The sequence below is a fragment of the Hyperolius riggenbachi genome, chromosome 12, assembly GCF_040937935.1.
Source record: "Hyperolius riggenbachi isolate aHypRig1 chromosome 12, aHypRig1.pri, whole genome shotgun sequence".
Classification (NCBI taxonomy): Eukaryota; Metazoa; Chordata; class Amphibia; order Anura; family Hyperoliidae; genus Hyperolius; species Hyperolius riggenbachi.
The window spans coordinates 181,296,105-181,302,104 of NC_090657.1; the positions used below are offsets into that span (position 1 = coordinate 181,296,105).

A 6,000-nucleotide genomic window follows, 5' to 3' on the forward strand; every position below is an offset into this window, starting at 1 on the left:
GGGGTTGTTTTTATTATTTTTCTCTTGATTTATGATATATTATGTATGCAGCACTGTCAGGTAAATCTTGATAATTGAGACATGAAGCATAACTGTGTCCTCAACAGGACTGTCAAGCTGTACAATTCTTTTTTGAAAATTAAAAAAAATGTTTGAAAGAAAAAAAAAGAATATTGGAAACAAAAAAAATAGGCAATTTTATTCATGAAGTTACATTCAGTAAAGTCCCTTTTTGAAGTGCACCTGAGATGATCAAATATAAAAAAGTATACATACCTGGGGCTTCCTCCAGCCCCCTTTAGGCTAATCGGTCCCTCCATCCTCCCGTGCCGCCTGGATACTCCGTTAATCGCCCTGTTATCGTTGGCAGTTGCGGTGTACTGCGCATGCATGGTCCGGTCGCTTTCAGCGCCTGCAGAGAACTCCTGCACAGACGTAGAACGCTGCCAGCCACAGGAGTGTGACAGGGGAGCATGCGCAGCCAGACTGCCGAAGATAAAGGGGCATCTACTGGAGGATCTAGGAAGTGGAGGACATCGGCGGGGAAGCGATCAGCCTAAAGGGGGCTGGAGGTAGCCCCATGTATGTATAATTTTTTTTTATAATTGATCTCAGGTGCACTTTAAAGAGAACCAGAGGTGAGCAGATGGGGGGGCAGATGGGACACAGAGGCATGTCAAGAGACATAGAACATGCCTCTGTGTCCCCACACCACCGCTCTGTGCCCCCGCACCGCTGCGATATAGCCCCCAGAGATTAGTGACAATATTTATCTCCGAGGTAAACACAGGGAGAGGGACATTCCTGCAGGATTTCCAGAGCTGCCATTGGCCAGCTCTCTCTCCCTGGCCGCGCCCCCTGCTGCTCCCCCGCCTCCCTGCACGCTATGAGAGACGCACAGTCTTTTCTTGCAGCGTCGTGACCTATAGGTCGTGAAAGTGGGCCAGTGCGGCCCACAGGAGCGGTGGGGAGCAGCGGTTTTACGGCTAACTGATCCGCTTAGCCCCCCAGATTAGGTAACCTACTTTTTTTTTTTTTTTGAGCCCACCTCGGGCTCTCTTTAAGTATGCAGTCACTGTATGTGAACACAATGCCATGAGGATATGCTGGGATAAGCTGTGACTGCAGTACACACTATTCCTTTAGCAATGCAGGAGGTGACCCTCCACAGTGTTCCTAAGCTACAGCTAAAGCAGTGACATCATTGCTAAATAGTTTGAGCAAAACAGGTTCTTGCACGACGTGTGTACGAGGCTCACAACACCAGCTGGAATGAATAATTAGCACGTTAATTGGCAACAAGTAAGCATTGTTAGTGGTAGTCAGGAATGTCAAGTTTCAGCTTAAAGTGGACCTGAACTCTTGCACAGGACAGAAGGAAAACAGAGAGAAATGCACCCTGTGTGTATTTAAAGAGTTTAGCCTGTCTAATCCCCCCTCATCTGTGACTAATCACAACTGTAATTTGATCTCTCAGCTGTGTCAGCTGGCTGCCCCAGCAGAGCAGCTAATTACGGGGCGGGGTAGGACACTTATACACTTGAAGGGGCACTAGCTGGGGGGTGGTGGCCGCAATATCGAACACTGTTACTGCCACGCACTCGATCAAGCTCTTGCGTCAGAGACTTTACCAGCATTCCCGATCAATCCTTGGCCCGAAAGCCACGGCACCGCTTCTCTTAGGATACGATAAAATGATCAATCAGAAGGTCAATCAGGCCACAATACTGGGTAATGTACGATTACCTTTAGAGTCAAGATTCAGTTACTTTAGAAATAAGCACTTTGTGGAAGCGCCCGGATATAATGAAAAGATTAAAAACTGTTTAAAAGGGGAGACAATGTAGGTCTTACCTCTTGGTAAACTGGACAGCAGTTTATTGAAGTCAACCCGTTTCACAGAGACTTGTCGGCTTCCTCGGGACAATCATACAAAGTGTCACTAAAATACAAATACACGTTCTCAGACTCCTACTATTAGGTTAGGTGTAAGGTCCCATTTACACTTAAAGGGGTTCTTCCGCGAATGAAGAAAAAAATAAAAAGTGGTTTATGCATAAACTATTAAAATTCCTTCTCAAATAGTGTGCAAAGTTTTTTAAAAAAAATGAATGGTTTCATCAAAGTAACATGTGTAACCAGTGAGAGATGATGGACTGGGAGGCTAATCCATTTGTGAGGGTTTTTTTTTTTTTACTATAATTTCCCAAACATAACTGCTGCCTACCTAGTTGTCAGTGGTGTAGCCCATTGCTGTGAGAAATGGCTGTTACAGTTTTTAGAATAACGACTGTTCTCTCCACGGCAGTTATTTATTGTAGTTTTACAGAGAGGACCCCTGCAGCAATGAATCGGGCAGATGCAGGGCAGCCGATCAGTGAGAACTTCATTTGTTGACATCGTTGCCCGGCAACCAGACTACTCCTCTATGCAGAAAGATCTTTATCTCTGGAAAGCAAGTGATCTGTTTTTAGCTGGTGTGATAATCAGCCATAAAATAAATGAAAAGTAAAGGTGGCCATACACTGGCCCGATTCGCGGCCGTTTCGACAGCAGATTCGATCCTGGGATCGAATCTGCTGCCAATCGTTCGCGCTAAACGCACCCGCCGATCCGATCTCCTCCCGAAATCGGATCGGTCCGTCGATCGCGCCGTGTGGGAAATTACCCTCGATCGCCCGCGGGTAGGGTGCGCGTCGCTAGCGGCGGCCGATCCGATCAGGTATACATTACCTGACGCTGGCTCCCGGGCGTCTTCTCCGCGCTGCACCGCTCTGTTCCGGCTCCATCCCGGCGCTTCCCGTGTCACTGCAGTGACCAGGAAGTTCAAATAGAGGGCGCTCTATTTGAATTTCCTGGTCACGGAGTGACACAGGAAGCGTCGGGATGGAGCAAAAACAGAGCGGTGCGGTGCAGCGCGGAGAAGACGCCCGGGAGCCAGCGTCAGGTAATGTATACGGGGGGGGGGGGGGGGCACAGGCGGCAGGAGCAGCTCAACAGATTGTGATCGGGTTTCAGGCTGAAATCGATTCACAATCTGTTTGCAGTAAAGGCAGCCATACGATCCCTCTCTGATCAGATTCGATCAGATAGGGATCTGTCAGCTGGTCGATCTAATGGCAAATCGACCAGTGTATGACTACCTTAACTCCAGCTCTGCAGGAGTTGTTTGTTTTTTTCCCCTTATCTTCTTTTAGCTGCCAGCAGAACTAGAGTTCACTGTAATGCTGGGGATACACGGTACGTTTCTGTACCATGTATCGAGCAGCTGATCTGGCCAGCTGATAATATTCAGCTGGTCCGATCAAGCTGCTCGATCCCCGCCTGCTCGATCCTTGCCGGCGGACAATGGCAGGGAATCGAGCGCTGATAAGGAAGCGCCGGCGGGGACGAGCGGTAATCGATCCGCACGGACGAGCGGGGACGCGGCTGGGGTCGATCCGGCAGCTAATCGGCCGCCGGATCGACCCGTGTATTCCCAGCATTACACAGTGAGTCATGTCATCTGATTTTTAGCTGCGATGAGAAGCAGACAACAGACAGGATTTTAGACACTTGTTTCCTGTTGTAGTAATAGTGATCTGTCAATAAGGAAAACTTTGTCAATTTTACTTTTTCTAAAAAAGTTTATGTAAATTGCAATAAAGTTTTTAATGGATGGATATATAAAGTATATATATATATATATATATATATATATATATATATATATATATGCGCTAGGACTTAGCATGCACATCATCCCGCACCAATCCCCCCCCCCCATACATATACACACACACACACACACACACACACACACCGCGTGCCTTATGCACCCTCCCATTCAATACACCCTCCTACGATATTCACGCGCATGCACACATCCACAACAACCCCCGTTCCGGCGTGTGCATTCATTTATACATATAAATTTATATGTGTATATATAGCCATTTTTTAGAAAAAGTAAAATTGACATAACATTTTCCTTATTGACAGATCACTATTACTACAACAGGAAACCAGTGTCTAAAATCCTGTCTGTTGTCTGCTTCTCATCGCAGCTAAAAATCAGATGACACGACTCACTGTGTAACAGTGAACTCTAGTTCTGCTGGCAGCCAGTGGCGGCTCCAGCTTCAGATTTTTTGGGGTGGGCACTAAAGGAGCATAGTAGCTGGCAGGTGGGGCTCACAGGTGGGGGCGGAGCTTCACGGTGGGAGGGGTTACAACCTTTTTTTTTAGAAGAGGCAGAGACGTAGCTGAGCAACAAAGTGCCTATTGCAAACACAAATTGTGATTGCGCCCTCCCCCTCCCCCACACACATGGTCAGGGCCCCCTTCCCCTGTAAAAACAGCATCCTTTCTCACGTTCATTGTTGTCTGATTAAGTGTGTACACACTGGGCGTAGCAGAGATCAGTACACACTGCAGCTGGTTTACGATCAGTGCAGGCACAGAGTAACAGCTTATACTGTACATACTTTAGGCAGCAGAGATCAGCGCACAATGCAGCTAGTTTACTATCAGAACATGAACAGAGTAACAACTTATACTGTACATACTGGAGGCAGCAAAGATCAGCGCACGCTGCAGCTAGTTTACTATCAGTACAGGCACAGAGTAACAGCTTATACTGTACATATTGGGGGTAGCAGAGAACAGCACACACTGCAGCTAGTTTACTATCAGTACATTACAGGCACATGGGAGCCCACTTCTGAGATGAAATTAACCACACTTTGCTATTGAAGGGGAGGATGAGGGTTTATTGTCCAAGCTATATGGGGAAAATGAGGGGTGCAACACCGGATACAAGGGAGGGACCCCATAAAGGGGGAAACGTCCATATAAGTATATAAAATATATATCATTTGTGTACTTGCATGTCACAAAGACACACATATATTTACACACAGACACACAACATACATTTATACTATGCACAGTCAGATACTTCACACACACACAGCACACAGATACAAGCAGCCATTTATACACAGATCCGTACACATGCATACACATACATACAGCATACACATACATAAAGCATACACATACAAGCAGCAATTTGCACACAGATCTGTACACATGCACACACATACATACATACCAGCACTCATTTACACACAGATCCGTACAAATGTGCACAGACATACAAGTTGCCATTTACACACAGATCCGTACACATGTACACAGATACAAGCAACCATTTACACACAGGTCCGTACACACACGCACACACACACACACACACACACACACACGCAAGCAGCCATTTACACACACACACACACACACACGCAAGCAGCCATTTACACACACACACTGTACACACACACACACACACACACACACAAACACACACACACACAAAATATGCATACATAAAAGAAGCACCTCCATCTCACTGCACTCTGTCAAGCTGCTGTCTCCCATGCACGCGTTTCTGTGTGCCTCTCTCCTCTTCTCCCAGCGTCCTCATTTTCCCGAGGGAGGGGGGAGCTGGACAGGCTCACATTCCTCTCATCTGTGTTATCAGCTGAGCAGTGCGCTGAGGCTGAACCTGTAATTCTGAGCAGGAAGAAAATGTATGGCTCCAGCCTGATCTAGGAGTATATTTATTTTCAGAAGTAGCAGCTTGTTGCAGCTCCCCCTGGCCCCCTCCCCGCTGGTGAAAGTGGTGCGTCCCCTGCACCCAAGTGGCCACTGCTGACAGGAAGACAGGACAGCGGGCAGCGCTAATTAGCTAAAACCAGATCACTCGCTTTCAGGAGATAAAGATCTTTCTGCATAGACGAGTAGTCTGGTTGCCGGGCAACGATGTCAACAAATGACGTTCTCACTGATCGGCTGCCCTGCTTCTGCCCGATTCATTGCTGCAGGGGTCCTCTCTGTAAAACTACAATAAATAACTGCCGTGGAGCTCAGCGAGAGAACAGCTGTTATTCTAACAACTGTAACAGCCATTCCTCACAGCAATGGGCTACACCACTGACAACTAGGTAGGCAGCAGTT

General features: G+C 47.1%; 1 long non-coding RNA gene across 2 annotated transcripts in view; it reads right to left on the bottom strand.

The window, feature by feature from the left end:
- Positions 1-5,741, bottom strand: part of LOC137542246 (uncharacterized) — a 321,115-nt gene extending 315,374 nt beyond the window's left edge. For both annotated transcript variants that reach the window (XR_011025386.1, XR_011025385.1), the window contains exons 1-2: positions 5,383-5,741; positions 1,855-1,942 (exon numbers count right to left, since the gene is read on the bottom strand). This is a non-coding gene — a long non-coding RNA (uncharacterized lncRNA). The remainder of the gene's footprint in view (positions 1-1,854; positions 1,943-5,382) is intronic.
- Between the last annotated feature and the right edge of the window lie 259 nt (positions 5,742-6,000).